The sequence below is a fragment of the Rhinatrema bivittatum genome, chromosome 1, assembly GCF_901001135.1.
Source record: "Rhinatrema bivittatum chromosome 1, aRhiBiv1.1, whole genome shotgun sequence".
Lineage (NCBI taxonomy): Eukaryota > Metazoa > Chordata > Amphibia > Gymnophiona > Rhinatrematidae > Rhinatrema > Rhinatrema bivittatum.
The window spans coordinates 44,186,925-44,206,950 of NC_042615.1; the positions used below are offsets into that span (position 1 = coordinate 44,186,925).

Consider the following 20,026-nt stretch of genomic DNA (forward strand, 5'->3'; position numbering starts at 1 on the left):
GACACTGGGCACAGTTAATGTGTCAGGAGAAGGATGAGACTCCCTTTCACTGCTTCATTGAAAGCAAATTCCATGGGCAGCACAAAAAAAAAAAAGATGAACAAATCATAAAGCAATGGTCACATTGGTCATGGATCCAGGATTACCATTTCCTTCGTATGATGTAATAAACTCGCCATCTTTTTAAACTGAAGACTACCAGCTTGCACAACATTAAAGGCAATCTACACAAAAAAAAAAGCATGCAGAGCAGTAAGAGGAAAATGGTATCGCATTTGTGCACATGTCTGCTGGTGGCGTGGGTTAAAGAGGCAGGTTTGTGAAGATAACGGTTTTCGGGCTCTTGTCTGATCTTTTCTCCTCACCCTGCCTGCTGCTGTCTTAAGGCTGCGGCAGTCACTGATCCAAGTACTGGACAAGGGCTGCCAACTCTTTTCAAATGTTTCCATCACCTCATCTGTAATTGTCGTCAATAATCTGGTCAGAGGTTATCTCAGGAGCTAAATCATTAAAAACTGCCTCCTGAAGTGAGTTTTAAATAAACTCCAAGTGACTGAACAAAACAATCTAGTGAGTTTTTTTTGCTGGAATATACGCATGCTACATCTGGAAGTGTTAAGGGTAATAACTGCCACTCTGTACAGGTTACCCCATTCTTCTGTTAAGGGTAGTAACTGCTGTTCTGTGAGGTTACCCCTATGCCTTCTGTTAAAGGTTGTAACTGCCACTCTGTACAGGTTACCCCATTCTTCTGTTAAGGGTAGTAACTGCTGTTCTGTGAGGTTACCCCTATGCCTTCTGTTAAAGGTTGTAACTGCCACTCTGTACAGGTTACCCCCATTCTTCTGTTAAAGGTTGTAACTGCCGCTCTGTGAGGTTACCCCTATGCCTTCTGTTAAAGGTTGTAACTGCCACTCTGTACAGGTTACCCCCATTCTTCTGTTAAAGGTTGTAACTGCCGCTCTGTACAGGTTACCACCATGCCTTCTGTTAAAGGTTGTAACTGCCACTCTGTACAGGTTACCCCATTCTTCTGTTAAAGGTTGTAACTGCCGCTCTGTGAGGTTACCCCTATGCCTTCTGTTAAAGGTTGTAACTGCCACTCTGTACAGGTTACCCCATTCTTCTGTTAAGGGTAGTAACTGCTGTTCTGTGAGGTTACCCCTATGCCTTCTGTTAAAGGTTGTAACTGCCACTCTGTACAGGTTACCCCCATTCTTCTGTTAAAAGTAGTAACTGCTGCTCTGTGCAGGTTACCACCATGCCTTCTGTTAAGGGTAATGTAAGCCTTTTTTTGTGGAGGTGTTATATTCCAAAGGGCCATAAAACCAGTCATTACCCATATTCCTGTCCCAAGGGATGGGTTCTTGTCTAGTTGGGGGAAGGTAAAAGGAGTCAAATTTCAGTTGTGTTTTACTCTGGCTTTTTGGGACAGATACTGGACAAAACAGGCCAGACTCAATTTGATGGGTGTTCAAAATAAAGTTTAGTAATGATTGTTTGAAAAAGAATTAAGATAAATAAATAAAGCAGTGTCCAGTCACATCTAGGTTCTTCAGCCAGAGGAGAGTACAGATGTAAAATGTTTATCATCCATGGGGGTGGAATAAATATCTGTGCCAAGGTGGCTGGCCCATGACGGGCATTCCCTTTCCCACAGTACCTGAGGTCCAACTGGTACTCCTGAGCTGCAACCTGACCGAGTCCTGCTCTCCCGGGGTGGAAACTCCGTTGGGGGCCTCCAGATGACCTCCCTCAAATTCCTTTTCATTTCCATATTCAGCCCTCCAGGAAAAAAAAGGTTTCTAGCTGGATACAGTTCTTAACGCTTCCAGTCCTGGGTAAGGAAGGGGCAGAAAAAAAAAAATCTTCCTTCCCAATTCAAGTGAACTAAAATCGGCTTGGGACACAAAACAATCTTCTCCCTTCCCTCTGATGGTTACTGTGACCTCCTCTTGGACTGGGTGAAGAGGTAAACATCTCCCTTCTGCACTCCTAGAGAGGGGATTTCAACCTCCCAGAAGGCACAGGTCTCAAAAGACAAAATCTCACAAAAGTTTAGCCAAATGGACCAAAACTCTCTCTCTGTGTTTCTAGTCCTTCCAGCCTCTAGTGAAGACCTAGCAGGGCCGTGTCTCACCCTCCCTTATCTAGGCAGGGGGGGGGGGGGGGGGGGGGGGCAAAACTTAGAACCAACACCAAAACCACTCCCTTCTTATTTCTTTATTTATATATACTACTTTATTTTCTGCCACAATCCAGATATCTGCTCTAGGAAGATTACAGCACAGCACACATAATAAAAACGCAGTTATTACCTAAAGCAGTAAACGAAAACATTAACATCAACAACATCTTAGTCACCCTCGAAACAGATGGGCCTTAACCTGTTTCCTGAAACCTTTATAATCAATTTAACCGACGTATCTTCTCCGGGAAATTATTCTATAAGGCACCCAGGAAAAAAGCCTCTTTTTTTTTTTTTCTTCCAAAATCAAACCTACACTGCCACACACTACCCTAGGTTACCCCTCCACCCCTTCTGGATTGGGATTCTACCAACCTCAGCCATCCTCAGGGGGAGGTGCCGTAGAGATGGCATCTCCACATCAAAGCTGACTAACTCAAGGACAGGAACCTAGGGCCAACCAGTGGAGATCCAAAGGGGCTCTACAGTAGTAACTGCCACTCCCTGCCTTCTGTTAAAGGTAGTAATCCCATGCCTTCTGTTACCCCGGTGCACCTTTTTCTTCATTTCTAACCTCTAGGGATCCGCAGTGTTTATCCCATGCCTTTTTTTAATTCATTTACTGTTTTTCTGCTCATCATCTCTTCCGGAAGGGCATGCCAGGCATCCACCACCCTCTCCATGAAGAAATAGTTCCTATTGCTGGTTCTGAGTCATTCCCACTGGAGTTTCATATCACGACAGGTTCCTTTCAAACAGAAAAAGTTTGAAGTTCGTGCACTATTAAAATGTTTGAGGTATCTGAAGGTCTGTATCATATCTCCCCTCCAACCTCCTTTCTTCCCAGGTATACATATTTATATCCGTTCAGGCTCTCCTCATACAGACCTCACACCATTTTGATTGCCCTTCTTTGGACCGCCTCCATCCTGTCTCTATCCTTTTTGAGATACGGTCTCCAGAACTGAACACAGTTCTCCGGGCGAGGCCTCCCCAAGCACCCGTACAAGGGCATCATGGTCATCATCTCCCTTTTCTTATCGGTTATTCCTCTCTCTAGGGAGCTCAGCATTCTTCTGGCTTTAGCTATCACCTTGTCACATTGCTTCACTGCATTCAGATCACTAAACTTAAGGAGGTCATACTTAGGGGGGTCATTTACCCTCCAATAAAAAAAAATTAGGGGATCATTTACTAAGGCACAGTAATGCTTTACTGTATGGGAAACATTGTATCTATAGCTGAAAAAGCCAGCACAACATGGGCATGCAGATGAGCTGACATACATGCAAATCACCTCATTAATAAGTAAAACAAATAGCTTGGCTTGTGGCAAGTCAGCAATTTGATTGAAAAGTTTGCTACACACACACACACACACCTTGGGAGCATGGGAATGCTAGTGCACATCACAATGCTGCTGGAGCCTTTCCTTTAAGGGAGCCATGTGGTCCTGGATCTCAGCCCCCGGCCGTGGTGTCCAAATCTGTGGGATCTAATGAAACTCTGTCTCCAACCCCCCCATGTCACATCCGGAGGTAGCTCATATAGTGGCTGAAAGGCGCTGCTCAGATAAGCTTCTGGAGTTTAAAGTCACACTTATTTTAACTTGGCCAAATATTGCTCGCTTTGTATTGCTGATAAGAGTCTGCCTAGTTTGGGTTTCTTTCTGTTCAGAATTTAAGAATCCTTTCTGAGCCATTTATTTTAACTTTGTGGCATAGGTGCAACCAAAGGTGCACTGGTTCTGTATTTTTTATTGGGCTCCATGCTTAAATGGATCCATTCTGTGCAGTGCTTGAAAGTTTAAAAGTAGGAAAGTGCAGGATTATCGGATTATCAAATGGGAAGGTTGTGGTCTGGGCAAGCCTGAGCAAAGGATGTTGGCGGGAAGATACTTTGGGGGTAAGCCCCTTCCTCCAATGGGATGTTCAGAATGTGTTTTATTTTATTTTATTTTTTTTTTTTATTCTGTTTCTTCAACTGGGAAAATTCCAGATAGTGTTCCAGGACAGCCCCAGGGGAAGTGTGTGCTGTGTGTGAGCGGAAAACATGAAAATGGACCAATGGCTGAAGTTTTACTCCTGGAATAATAATACGTTTGGCCTGTGAAAGGGGCCAGTCAATGAGGAAAGAGCCGATGGGTGGAAAGACTCTCTGGAGGGTCCAGGCCAGTAGTGGGAGGAAGGACACATCTGCTGCTTTGGCCAGAAGCACTACTATGAGTGGGACTGAGGAACAGAAGTGTGGAGTGAAAGATCTTCAGAGAGTTCAGTTAGCTCTCTTGGACTTGAGAAGTGCTGCAGAGGTCAAGAATTACTGGAAGAAAGAGACGAGGTTTTGTGCTTAGAGATTTTTCTGAGGGGGGGGGAAGGGTTGGCTGGGCGTAGGCGAAAGCTAGGGGTTTTTTGCTGCCCCTGTGCGAAAAATTACCGTGCTGCCATCCCCTCCTCCCCGATTCATTCAGTGTCTGTCCCGAGTCCATCAAATAAAGCCCAGCTGCGTCCTGAAATCGATGTTTTTTAAAACTGACTCCCCCCCCCCCATGGATAGGGAAGGGTATTAGGCACACTTGGCAATCCTTACAGCCTTGCACACACATCACCCCACCCCCACATCCTTTACAGACGCACACAATTAAATTAGGCATTTATAATAAATTTTACATTTATTTATTTATTTAAATTTAAATTTATTTATTTATTTCCGATTTTTATATACCGGCATTCGAGACAGCAGTCACATCAATAAAGAACATGACAAAGAACATTCAAAAGTACAGTCTGCTGAGGCAGAAATAACACAACATGCTTATTATATTTACATGCACTCCTGTTACCACAAAACTCTGCAAAAAAAGACACTTGGAACTCCTATGGAATTAGACTTTTTGTAATGTGTATTGGGTGTGAGCTTGGCACTCAGAAAGCCATGAATAAACAGAATTTCCATTACAATATAGTAAACCTCCCTTACCAAAACAACCCTAACAATCTTATCTATGAAAAGGCAACACTGCACATATTACACCAGGCCCTAGAACACCAATATAACTTTTATTAGGAAACCAGGCTGCTATAGATCCCTACATAGAAATTACATACCAGCAAAATACCTCACCTCAGTCACATATGCAGAACACAGAGAGACCCTGACCAAATCCAGAATAAAGAGATCAGAAAGTATAAACCGAAACGGACTAAGAAGACCTGAAGTGGAACCCACAACAAGCCATATGTAGAGCAATAATGGAAAAACAGAAACATTATCATTCTTCATAAAAACATTAAATAATAAAATCAAGAAATATAAAAACATCAATCATAATAGTAAAATCATATTCATAAAAAGAATACATATTTCAGTTAATGAAGAGAAAATACAAAATTTTCCAAACAGCAAGAAAATTTCAAAATATCTGATGAATAAAAAATACAATAATTAAAAAAAGTTCTATTCCTCCCAAAAAATTAAATATTTCAAAAGAGCATAATTATTAAATTACACCCAATAATAAAAACTAATATGGATTAAAAAATCTGCTTTCCATTCCTGAGATCTTCTGATTTCCAGTCATCCTGAGATTGTCATGGATTGAGGGAGATAGGGACACCCACATTTTATCTTCTCTCTAATGCATGCGTACAATAACACATTCATTCTCTCACATACTCCTTCTCTCTAACATACACAGGCTCCCTCTCCCTCAGATACATTATGTGTGTGTGTGTGTGTGTGTGTGTGCCTGTGAGAGTCTATATGTGACACATGGGTTCTCACCGGCACACAAACATACACACAGGTTCTCACACAGACACATGCATAGGTTCTCGCACAGACACACATACATGCACAAACACATAGGTTCTGACACACACATGGCCTCCTGTTGTCTTTGGGCTGTGGTGGGATGAGCTCCACCATGGCCCCAGGCCTGCGGGGCTAGTCTTTGGACTAGCCCCGCAGGCCTTCCTGTTTGGGGGGGGGGGGGAGTGGAAGCTGTGTGTGTGCGCGGGTGCGTGCGCACACGCAACTGGAAGACGGACCTTTCCGACGGCCACCAGTGGCTTAAGCGCCAGCATCTTGCAGCCTCTCTACTTTTTCGGCTGCTGGCGGCCCCGCGGTCTCTCCTGCTGCCGTCAGCTTGCCACCTTCCCCGGGTGTACTGCCCCGTGCAAATTCACGGTATGCACACCCGGTCGTGCCAGGCCTGGGCAAAAGATACAAGCCAGCTGTTTCATCACAGGATTCAAGGCTAGCACTGGCTCCAACAGACAAAGGGGTGCCCCGTCTCTGGAGCTGCTCTGGAAAGGAAGCGTCTTAACTACAAACAGCTCCAAATCATTGGAGACTTCTGTGCTAGAAGGAGACATCTATCTAGGACCTCCTTGGGTGCTAAATTTGAGAAAGAGAGACTATGATCAAGCAAATAAAGAGAATGGTGTATGTGATTGGGTCTCGTCTGGGAAAAAAGTGAGAAATAATAGAAGTTGTGTATAGTTTAACCAGGACTTGTGTGTGTTGGGAGTAACCTCTACAAAAGCTGACTACAGGGGAGCTGAACTGAGGTTTTCAAAGACTTGGGGAGTAGCCTTACAGCTCAAGGAGTAGCTCTGAAAAAGTTTAGGATTTTTTTTTTTTTTTTTGTGATCTGAACAAGATGACAAGCTATGTGTCTAGGAAAATGGACTGAGATTTAAACATGATGATTAGGCTATTGTTATTTTGGTGTGTTACAATAAATGTCTCTCTTTTTTTGGAGCACAAGTGAATTGTGGACATTGCTATTTATGGATTGTGTTTGGAAGTATCTTGAGCTGGTTTGCCCTTACAGGTGACACTACCCCCTGAGAGACAGTATACCCCACCCTGGGTGAGTACATCCAACGTTCCCCAGGCCTGGGAAAGTGGCCTCTTGGTAGAGAGCTTTCAACTTTGCCAAAGTGTAAACTTGCCTTTCTTTTGCTGATATTCTGCCTAAATTCTGCTTGGGTATTTTGAAGTGACTTCTTTACTTCTGTCTGTTTAGAGTAGAACATAAGAATCTTTTGCTAGCTTTATTTTTAAATGTGTTGCTTTTAATGGGAGTTTTTTTTTTGTTTTTTTTAAGAGTGTAGATATAAGAGCTGTTAGTTTTTTCCGTCCCTGCCCCTCATCCACACACCCCTAGGTTCTTTTCTTCTTATATAATTCTTCTAAGGGCTTACCATATATGCTCGTGTACAAGTCGATCTCATGTATAAGTCAAGGGTACTTTCTGGGCCCCAAAATCAAGATTTATCTGTCACCCCTGGATAAGTCGAGGGTAAAACCTAGGGGGCCTATGAAATGGTGAAATTACACTAAGAAACAAACCGATAACTTAAGAAAATCACTTTTATTTATTTTTTAAAAGCAGAATAAAGTGTCTCATAAGAAACATTATCATCTAACAACTTAAGAAAATGTCCCTGCTGTATGAATCCTTCCCTCCCTCTCCCATGGCTGCCCCTCCTGTTTGAATCCTTCCCCCTCCCGAGTCCTTAACTCAGCCGCTGCTATCTGGACAAGATGGCACTTGCATTTGCTCAGAAACGTCCTTCCTCCTCCCCCACGGTGTCCCAGTGTAGCAGTAGGACAGTTTCTCTCCCCAAAACTCCTCCGGATCCCTTAACTCTAACGCTCACTGCTGCTATGAGGATGAGAGCGGCACTTGTGGTCGCTCGGGAGTGTCCTCCTCCCCCCCCCGTGGGATCCCAGTGGTGCATTTTGAATCACATGGTACTAAGTGAGCCAATCAGACCCTGGCTTGGGAGGAGGGAGGACGTGCCTGCGCAACCTCAAGTCCCGTCTTTGTTCTGATAGTAGTGAGCGAGTTAAGGAATAGGGAGAGGGTGCAGAGGAGAAGCTGTCCGAATGCCTCAATGGAACACCACTTAGCAACTGCAAGTGCCGTCGTTGTCCTCATAGCAGCGGGTTAGTTAAGGGATTGAGAGGAAGAGCGAGTGAACGATTCAATCATGCAGCTTGAATTACTGTCCCGGTATTAATGTGGATTGACCCGTGGATAAGATGACAGCGATTTTAAGTATCGATTTTTGGGGTAAAAGTATATATGGAGTATATATGGTAGGAGTACCAGTCTAACAACTCATAAATTAAACAAGAGAACACAATACAAGTCATCCTCACTGACACTTATGAGCAGAATGTCTTTTATTCAGTATAACAGTTGTGGTGTTTATGTCCCAAGGCATACAATTTGGAGGCTTAAGGGTTGTCCAATTTGCTTTCAGCTATCTGCTCTGAAAAAAGAGCTTCCCCATAATTTTATTTATATCTGCTTTGTAACACTTCAAAGCAGATTACAATCAGGTACCGTCAGTATTTCACTATCCCCAGAGGGCTTACAACCTAACAGACAGGAGACAGACTTTTGGTGTGGAAGGCTCTGGTACAGGGGAAGCGTTCTATTTTGCCTCATTGGAGGAAGAATGATCCACCGTCTTTTTAGCAAAAGAGCAATGCATTGTATGATATGATGTTTATGGAATCTATGTCCTTTACCTATAAAAAGAATTTCCTGTATGCCTGGGATAAATATATTCAGATTCTCCCTAGCAGAGCTAGGAGCTTTATTTTAAATAGTCTATAGACAATATAAGTTATGCTATACAGCTACTTGATACAGAAGATACTGACCTGTAAATTCTGTAAGTAATTGGGGAGATGGAGAGTTGGGTTGAAGGGTTGAGCTGGGGAGAGTGGGAGGACAGGAGTTCCCATATTGGAGTTCCTGATGACAAGCTTGCCTGGTTGGGCCAGGCTAAGCCATCCAGGTCGAGTTGTGAAGATACCAGCATTGTGAACAACAGGAGCCAATATGGAGGGGAGGGGTGAAATTAAGGACAAAACTGAAAATTTAATCTTTGAATTGTAATATGGCAAACACACAATCAGTGAATTGTCATGATGAATATTGGCAGTTTCATTCTTTTGCTTTTTAGGTTTTATTAAGTGATGTCTTTGTTTTCTTCTGCATGTAGACAGTTACTGACATGATGTTTTGCTTTGTGTTGTTTGTACTCAGATCTTTAATATAGATATTTAAACTGAAAGTTACCATCTTAGACCTGGATTCATCATTTTGCCCTAAATATAGCGAAAATATTGCCCATGATTAAAAAAAGTGTCATGGTTAGGCTAATTTTCCTGATAGTGCATGCTGAGAGAGAGAGCGAAAAAAGAAAAAGAGAGAGGGAGGGAGGGAGGAAACCTCTGTAGAGGCTCACAAAAAAGTGAGCCTCTACAGAGGTGGCACTAGTAACTCGGCGTGAGGTTTGTGGAGTAGTTTTACATGCACAGTCATATGTACGATATCTGTGTAAATGGAATCATCATATAACCAATCTCGTACTATCATTAATAGACTTGCCAAATTATACATCTCCATATCAAGAAGGAGAAGCCCTCCCTGCTTCCAATCCCTTTTCAATTTCTGAATCACTATTCTAGGTTTTTTACCCGCCCAGATAAATTCCAATAATAACTTATCCAAGGAGTTACTATTTTTTTTATGTTAGTGAATTGGTAAAATCTGCAATACGTACAGCCACAGTTGACCCAGCCTACCAGAGACAACTGTAACAATTGCCATACTCTCATTTTATCTTTAGTGAATTTAAGTAAGGGAGATATATTAATCAGATACAATCAGCTCAAGCCCAAAGTGCTCAGAGCCCATTTCAGAGGAAACACCCTCCGTCAGTCTGACCTAATAGTGTCTGGATATACAATGACTTCTGATTTATTTTTATTAAGTTTAAATTCTGAGAACACCCCAAAATGATCAATTATTTGTAATAAATTTGCAAGGGAAGTAACAGGTTCAGACCGAAACACCAGTAGATCATCAGCAAATGCTGCATTAAAGAGGGCCATCCCCATGTGGAACCTTCCAACCCATGACTCTTGTATGGCCACTAGTAGTGCCAAAAGAAATAGCAATGGGGATATTGGACAACCCTGTTGCATTTCTCTGCGAATGGGAAATACAGATGAGCAGCTCCCATTAGCCATGACTTCTGCCATCGGGTCCATGTACAATAATCTTATCTCTTTCCAGGAAAAAACCCTCCAGCTTCATCTGAGTTAATAGTTCAAACAAGTAATTCCATTCTACCCTATGAAATGTTTTCTCAGCATCAAAACTAACCACCATGAAGGGAGTGTTGGCTTTTGCACACATGGTGATAGCAGCTAGTAACTTATGCACTTTCACTGTGGCATATCTATCACTGACAAAACTTACCAGCCCCGGACCAATTAGATCTGGTAGAACCAAGGCTAACTGGTCCACCATAATCTTAGCCAATAACTTTTGGTCAAACTTTAGCAAAGATATTAGTCGAAATGAAGATAGAAAAGCTGGATCCTGTCCAGGTTTAGGAATCACTGAAATCACTGCTTTGTTCACATGAGGAGGATAATGACCCTTTGTAATCAAAGCCACAAATGTGGAACAAAGCAGAGGTGTTATTTGTTCTATTAAGATCTTATAAAACTGACTAGAAAAACCATCAAGTCCAGGGGCTTTGAACAATTTGGCCGCATGAATACCAAATGAAATTTCCTCGGGGCTAAGAACATAAGAAGTTGCCATACTGGGTCAGACCAAGGGTCCATCAAGCCCAGCAACTTGTTTCCAACAGTGGCCAATCCAGGTTACAAGTACCTGGCAAGTACCCAAATATTAAGTAGATCCCATGCTACTAATGCCAATAATAATAGTGGCTTTTCCTTAAGTCAACTTGATTAATAGCAATTAATAGACTTCTCCAAGAACTCATCCAAACCTTTTTTTAAACCCAGCTAATAAGTCTCTTCAACTTTTGCAACTGACATTCATTAAACGAACATAAGTGTAGATTCTGTAAAAGTTCTTGAATACTTAAATCTATCGAATTCTTCAGAAGAGTACAAATTGGTATAATATTCCTCAAAAGATTTCAATATATCTGTATTAGTATTCAAAACTCTCCCTTCCCACATTTTTAAGTGTGATATAACTTGGGACCCAGAAGCTGTTTTAATCAGATTGGACATTGTTTCCCAGCTTTGTTACTGTGCTGATACAATTTAAACTTATAATATGCTCTTTTCTTGCCCGCTGGTGTAGCAAGGTGTTCAATGCAATTTGCACCAAGAAATACACTTCTCTATTAGCGGCAGTACTTGTTGTGGCCAAATTGGCCTTCAACTTTCACAAACTGGATTCCAAAGCTAAGATTTGTTTATTCAAATCTCGCGTCTTTTTATGAGAAAAGATATAATATCTCTTCTGAGTGCAGCTTTCGCTGCACACCAGAACAAAACCTGGTCTTCCTCTTGGTGAACAACATTATTTTCTGAATATTCTATCCACTTCAATTTTATGTATATTTGGAAAGAAGTATTGGTGGCTAAATAGTAAGGAAATTTCTAGCTCAGACTAGTGACCCTTCCTCCCAGGTTACTCAGCATTATCCATATTGAGGCATGATCAGAAATCTTGATCTCCCCAATACCTGCCTCCTCAATCTTTGTAAAGTTGCTCAATGAAGTTAGAAAATTATCTATTCTTGAGAATGTAGAGTGAGCTCTGGATAAATGGGAGTAATTACGCTCCATTGAATTAATTACTCACCAAGTATCCATGAGATTTAATTCTGATTGCAGAAGAGAGATTTCCTTGTGACTATTATCAGCCTTCCCCCTAGGTGACTAAGATTTGTCTAAAGAAGGATCTACAACCAGATTAAGATCCCCCCCCCGCCAAATAATAAAATCATCTATCTTAGGGAACAGTTTATGTATCAAATTTGTGAAAAAAAAGCATGATCATACTTGTTGGGGGTGTACACATTACTCATAGTAATAACATAATGCTCTTGGGAATCATTGATTTCCTTCACAATCTTCAAGGAAGAATTCTTATGAATCAGTGTTGCCACACTAGCTGTTCTAATGTTGGTTGAAGCATAACTAATTTGCCCCACCCATCATCACTTAAGTTTTTGATGCTTGATATCACTCAGCTGTGTCTTTTGTAAAAATACTATATCTGCAGACATTTTTTTAAAGCTGTATCTTTGTTCTTTTAATTGGTGTACGGATACCACGTACATTCCAGGAAACTATCTTTAAAGTAGATCTAGTCATCAAGGAACCTTAAGAACATCTGACATTGAAAGAACTTGACAAAAAAGACAAGCGCCTCCCCGGTTAAGGCCCTCATCCATTTCCTACTCCCATCATAAGGAAGTCTTAGAACTTTGCCCAGTGATTCTCTCCTACCCCATACTGTTAACAGATCTAACCAACCCATTTCCATTAGCCCTCCTCCCTTACATTCCCATTCCTGCCCATCCACCAAAGCAAACATACAGATCACAATTATCTCCATAACCTCCCTCTTCATCATGCATCCACCCCCATCCATTTTTCTTGTAAACAGTAGCAGAAACTTAACGATTACAGGATGTAATTCCTGTATTCACAAGGTGTGGTTGAATGAAAATCCCTGCGTACCAGCAAGGCTTTTTTGGCCAACTGTGTTCAAGCACTTGAGAAACCAAACAAAACATTAATGGCACATTGCAGCTACTCTTTCAAATCCTTCATAGCAATTCGGCTATGAATAGAATATTTTGTTCCCAAGAAGGCATAATAGGAGCTCCAGAGAAATGCATAACAGTACTTCATGGTGCCAGAAAAAAATCCCACACAAGGTAAAACTGAAGAGGAGACATTTTAGGACTAAACTCAAAGTGGAAATTATCTTGGGCCTCCCTTTTCCCAAAAGTATTTCTGTTTTCCCGGTACAAAGATTCCTCAAGAGTTTTCAATAAATCGCTGTGGATCTGTGCTGTCTAGATTTGTGTCTTGATCAATCGTCCACAATGAGAAATATTACTCAGAACCAGCATAAAGACATTTTCATACTTTGGATGCTGGACTTTCATAGTAGCATCATGGCAATTAAAGTGGAGAGTGCACTCTCTATCAAAACCAATGAATAGTGAGAAAACACTTCAGCACCTGCCGATGAGAACCAGAAGTAAAGGACTACTTATCCTTTGCTCAGACACAGGAACATTGTCCAGACTTCAAAACTTATTTTACGTAGAACTCCCCTTGTATCCACAGCATGCCCACATTGCTTGTTTCTTTATGTTCATCAGTTAGATTAGACAAAGGTTAGCTAAAGTCGCTAAAGCTCATGTGATCTCTGATATCTTGGCTGCCTCCATTTTGTCGGTCAGCTTCCCTGCCTCCACTGCTGAATGAAACTATTTCACGCCTTCAGGAAGGGAAATCCTCAATTTCACCAGATACATTAAGGCAAATCTGATCCCCCAGTGCATATAGATGTTTACATGCGGACGCAAATTCTCTTCTCTGCGCAGATAATTTGAGCGAGTAGTCTTGAAACACCGGAATCTTTGTATTGTTGTGAGTCAGCGCTTTGCCAGCTCATATTGCTTGCAAAATTTTCACTTTATCTGCAAAATCGAAGATTTTTTGCGATCACCATTCTCGGTTTTCTAAGATTGTCTCTCCAGCCTCCTAATTGGTGGGCCCGTTCTATACTAAGAGATCCCCCGTGACAAAGTTAGGCTGAGCTCACTCGCCAGCCAGCTCTCCAGAAATGGGAGCAATGCTTTGTCACTCAAGGACTCAGGTAATCCGACGGATCTTAAATTATTACGGTGAAAGTGATTTTCTAGCTCTTCAAGCTGTTCTTCCTGTTGTGAGACCTGGGTTCTCATACTTCATATTTTGTCATTCTTTCTTTGTGATAGCATCCTGATTGTCGACATTTGCTTCTCGAGCTCTCCACATCTTTTTTCATATGTGGACATGCGAGTGGTAACTTCTTCCAACTTATCTACTAACTTTTTAAATTCATGGGCTAGTGCTTCAATTGCTGCCGCTTTGATGTTTGTAATCACCGGCTCCTGCAGCACCACAGTTTTGTCTGCTGCAGCACATCCACCATTTTGCCATTCCCCGGCCTAGATTTTTCTCTCTCTTTATCCTTTTCTTTCTTCACCAGTCTAGCTGACATTCCTTTATTACTGTTTGGGAGAACCATATGAGCCACAATAGCCTGCTTGACAGTTAAAAATTGGCCCAAAACTAAGGATGGAGATGGATGCTGTGGAAAAGGAGATCAGAACCAACCAAGTTACGTCCTACCCGATCAAGGTATCATGTGATCTCAAGATGGTAACTTTTAAACAGCTGCATGTGTGTACATATGTGGCTCGCCCTAATGGACACAGCCATTTTATAACATTCATGTGTATATGTGCACATGATATAAAATCGGCTGTACGTCCCTACATGTGCATGCAATTTTATATGGACCATCAAATGTATGCGCAAATGGCAGCTCTACTGTGCAAGTGGGGGGATTTTATTAGATATGTACGCCGATGCAAATACAGGTTCCCCAATCTGTTCCCAGTTCACCTAGGAAAAAGATAGGACTTCCTAACCCTCCTAGTTAATTTGCCTCCCTTTTACTCTTTTAGCCCCATCCCTTAAAACCCTGCTAACTAGCCTTGTTTTTTTGTTTCAATACTTACAAGCCATCAACAGTAAACTTATACGGTAGGGGTCCTTGGTGCTTGCTTGTGCATGTAAACATGCGCATATTTTAGGTCAACTTCCCAGAATGCCCATGTTCCGCCCAGACCACGCCCTGCACCTTTTTTATCTTTTTGATTTGAGCGCGTACCAGGAGATATGTGCATGCTTGCATGCTTTTTAAAATCTGTGTGGCCCAAGAGATGCATGGATCTCCCGGCTTTGGTGCGCGCCGAGCTTTTAAAATTCACCATTAAGTTTGTACCTGAGGCAAGAGAAGGTGAAACGACTTGCCCAAAATCACAAGGAACAGCAGTGGGATCTGAACCCTGGCTTGCCGGGTTCATAACCCGCTGCTCTTAACACTAGGCTACTCCTCCAGTCCTGCTGATTCATCTAAAAGAGGAATTATCTAAGTTTCAACCCATCCAACCCCTACTATACTTCAATGGTCAGAAAATCTCTTCCAACACCCACAGAAAATTCAGAAACTCAGGAATAAACAAATGACAGTGGGTTCTGGTAAAACAAGATCTATGACAACAAACACCCATTCTCTTGTACTGTGAAGCATCCAGGATTTTATCTGACCCCACTCCAACAGAGGAGTCAGAAACCCAGGAATACATGGATTACAGTGGGCTCAGGTAGAATAAGGCCTGTGAAGAAGTGATAGGCCTCTCTCCCCAATGATTAAACAATGCCTTTTCAGCACTGGAAAATGAAGATGCTCCAACAAATGAAAATGAAGTGGTGTTTGAAAGGGAAGAAAATCTTCAGAGGGACAGCTGGGGGTGGGGGTGGAAGGGAATTGGAACCAAAAAGTTACCAATAAGGGCCCTGACCTCAGCGGTCAGAGTAACAGATTATGAAAACAAATAGGTGTGAAAGCTTGCTGGGCAGACTGGATGGGCCGTTTGGTCTTCTGCCGTCACTTCTATGTTTCTATGTATAAATTAATACTATCTATAGGAGGTGCCATTTGAAGACTTGAAAAGCCAGGTTTTTAAACTCTTTTTGAATAGTTTAAAATCTCTCTGTAGTCTAATTTCTAAGGGCATGGTGTTCCACAGTAGTGGTCCACCTAAGGATAGAGCCCGTTCCCTAACTTGGGTCAGTCTAGCTGTTTTAACTGAAGGGATGGTTAGGAGTGCTTTGTTAGCAGATCTGACGTTTCTATGTGGGACATGAACATGTAATGCAGTGTTCAGCTATTCTGCTTTTTCGTCATGTATTAATTTATGTATTGTGCAAAGTGTTTTGTATTGAACTCTGTATTCGATGGGTAGCCAGTGTAGTTCTGCTAGCGTTTCAGTAATGTGATCATTTTTTCGTTTACCAGTAAGTATTCTTGCGGCAGAAGTTTGCAGTATTTGGAGTGGTCTTATTGTTGTGTATGGTAATTCAAAGGGAAGGGCATTACAGTAGTCGGTGCTAGCAAATATTAGTGCTTGTAAAACTGTTCTGAAGTTTGTTAATGTTAGTAAAGTTTTTAATTTCCTGAGAACCATAAGTCTGGCGTAACCTTCTTTGACTTTTAGTGATATGTGTTGTTTGAGGCTAAGTTCCGTGTCAATTATTACACCGAGGTTTCATACTTTTTCCGTTAATTCTATTTTCGGATTATTTTTGAGCAGTATCGGGGTCTGGCTCTGACCAGCCCAGATCACAAAGGAATTATGCATTTGCCCATGTTATTTGCAATATATGAGGGCACATGCAAAGCATGTGCACTGAAAGCAGCTGTGCTTTATGTGCTAAAAGAAAAGGTAAAACATGTGCACTAACAGCAGCTGCAAAGCATGTGTGCCAAAAGCATCAATAAAGCAGCTGTAAAGTGTTTACTAAAAGCATCTGAAAACGTAAGCTAAAAGTATCTGTAACGCATGTACACTATAAGCAGATGCTAAGCGTGTGCGCGAAAACCTTTAAAGTGAATGCTCTAAAAGCAGCTGTAAAGCACATAACTTAAAAGCAGCTGCAACACATGTGCTAAAATCAGATGCAAAGTGCACCAAAAGCAGTTGCAAAGTATGTGTACATGTAGCTGGGTTGAAAAGATAAGTTCCCTGGGTGCGTCTTTATGCAGGGGAGAGAAACAGCACACATGCGGGTCATTTTCAAAAGCACACACGCATTATAACTTTATGGCTGCTTTTAGTGCCCATGCTTTGCAGATACTTTTAACACACAAGCTTTACAGCAGCTCTTAATGCATGTGCTTTGCAGCTTTTGTTACCACACACAGGGGCGGATTTTAAAAGGGTTACGTGTGTAATATACGCACGTAACCCTTTTAAACCCCTCCTGCACATGCCGAACCTATTTTGCATAGGCTCGGCGACGAGCGCAAGCCCCAGGACACACGTGTATTCCGGGGCTCGAAAAAAGGGGCGGGACATGGGCGGAGCGGGGCCAGAGGCCTCCGAAGGCCCGCTAGGCCGGGGGATTGCCCGCTGGCACTTGGCCGGCACGCGCAACTTACGCCTGGCGCAACTTAAATAATAAAGGTGGGGGGGGGGGGGGATTTAGGTAGGGCTGGGGGGCGGGTTAGATAGGGGAAGGGAGGGGAAGGTGGGGGAAGCGAAAGGAAAGTTCCGTCCGAGGCCGCTCAGATTTCACGATGATTTTCCGATTTCGGAGCGGCCTAGGAGGGAACGGGGAAAGCCATCGGGGCTCCCCTAGGGCTCGGCGCGCGCAAGGTGCACAAGTGTGCACCCCTTGCGTGCGCCAACCCTGGATTTTATAACATGCGCGCACCTGCGCGCGCATGTTATAAAATCGGGCGTACATTTGTGCGTGCCGGGTTGCGCGCACAAATCTACGCCCGGGCATAGGTTAGAAAATCTGGCCCATTATGTGAAAACCTGTGTATCTTTTAGCCAGACACAGGAGGGGTAATTTTCAGCCAAGCCGTTTTACCTAGGTATCTGACTGTTCACCTGGGTAAATAGCTCTGAAGTTTGTACGCTATACTGCTGGGATTTTACTTTTTCACCAACATGTTTCATCACTTATTAGCTTTTCACAAGAAAGTTTCCCTTCAAAAATCCTAAAACAAAAGATTTTTTTTTTTTTTTAGAGAAAAATGATTAATACCAAAATCTTGTGTTATTTTAGCTTTTTACTCATACGTAGGTTTTAGATATAGATTAGGGGAGCCGTTTTACCTAGATATTGTAAATCCCCCATTTGGTAAGATTTTCAGGGCAAGGAAGACCTCGCTGGGGTTTGATTAGTTATCTCTAAGCAGCATTCACATGGATTGCATTATACAGATGTTAGAGTACAACACCACACAATGCAAAGCTTACAGAGCCATGGGTTTAATAAGCATGGCCAATCAGCCACTTCCTGCCACTGACACCCCTCGTGACCAATGGTGTTACGGCAGTTTGCCACAGCAAAAGCCAAGAACAATGTTGGACTAGTTTAGCAGAAAGATTACAAAGTGAACCGGCATCAAACATTTAAAGATATTTAAAGTCCCTAAAAGGAGTTACTCTCTGTACAGCAATAAAAGTTCTACCACCTTGCATGATAGGGGCGGATTCAAACCGACTGTTTAGATACTGAGAAGGGCTTTATGTTCCAGTCAAAGATCAAATTTGTCCTGATTCAGGCACTCTCATGGCACACGCTTTCCCCCCACTGTGCGGCTGATATATAAAAGGCCTGATCACTCAGAAGACTCAGAAGGGGACAATTTTCAATGGGTTAACAGGTGTTTACCCGCAGAAAAAAAAAACAAAACAACTCTTTGAAAATCACTGATCTTCCTTTCCACCCACTTCTGAGGGAAGGTTCGGGTTTAAGGCAGGTCAGGAATTTAATTTTGAAAGCTCTGTGCCTGCTTTAGACTACTTTACCCTCTGTAGTACCTTGCACCTGCGCAGTTTGCAGAGAAAAGATTCTTGGTGACACTGGCCAGTCAGTGGATTTTTAAAGGGAAAGTCCAGGAGGAGTTTCCCTATGAAAATTGTCTTGCAGGCCTGGGGGGAGCGTAAAGTACCGGCAGGCCTGCAAGCCCCTCAGCCACTGTAAAAGCTTGTCTCTGAATGGGGAAATGCCTTATTGAATCTAGCTCAGAGTTTAAAATAGGGCAAAGGACCTCTCCCCTCCCATTTCCTCTCTATCACAAGAAACCTCTGTGAACAAGGAAAATAATACGTACTCTTGATTTGTGTTCTGTTCGCACAGCTCAGAAAGCATATCGTTCCATAAAAGAAGTTGACGAGGGACTCCTGGAAGTCCCCAGGGAAATCCCACCAGCACGAAACTGACCACAAGCATACTAAGTTAAACATTCTTCAGGGCTGAGAATCATAGGGTGCCGCCAACTAAAATAATGAAAAGGAAAGCTCCCCCATACACACACACACACACACATTGATTTTACAGGAAAATTCTCTTGTACACTTTCACTCTCCGGTAAAAGTGTTACAGGTTGGCAGGTACAGTACTATGTACGTGGGCACGGGAAAGCAGAAATGCAAACGCTTTCTGTCATCCCACAGAGCTTCATGCAGTCCCCAAGAAATGCGTGCAAACAACCGTTTAATCGGTATCACCTTGGAATGGGGAAATCCATCACTCGGGTACGTCTACTTGTACCTGTGCCGGGAGCACAGTTAAGAAGGCAATTTTATAACTCTCCATGCAGAGTGCAAAGCCTGAGGATGCTGTTCCCCTGCGGACTTTCCACTAATTTTCAGAGTGTTCCCTGGTGTCACCCTGGTGAAAAGCTACCCACTTGCATTCATGCCTGTTCGTTTGTGCGGGTGCTTCTCGTGAGAAAAATGGCATGCGTGCTTTTTGAAAATTCACCCCAACTCTTACCACGAGTAAAAGTAGGCCCATGGTGGATCTACGCATGTACCTTTACCCGCATGCATGTCGGGCAAGTTTAGAAAACCCCATTTCTGTAGCTAAAGCACGGTTTTAACCATGGAACTGGCTTTCAAAATTACCTTCTTTGTGTAAGTATGTACTACAAACAAGATGGTCACACACACACATATGCACGTGGATTTTGTAGTGCTTTTCAATTTCTCACTGTTCAGGTATTGTTGAATTTCACTAGGGTGAATGTCCCAGTGCCTTTACATGAAGTCTGAACCTGAACAGTCCACGTCAACAAAAATGAGCATGCCTCCAAATGGAGGGACGGAACTGCTGCCAGTGATCCCCCCTAAGCTGTGTACGTGTGCGTGCATGCCCACAGAT

The 20,026-nt window shown here is 42.6% G+C and overlaps 1 protein-coding gene across 1 annotated transcript in view; it reads right to left on the reverse strand.

Moving 5' to 3' along the window:
- The window catches only part of LOC115090581, an 85,161-nt gene that overhangs the window by 64,114 nt on the left and 1,021 nt on the right, over window positions 1-20,026 (reverse strand). The window lies entirely within an intron of this gene.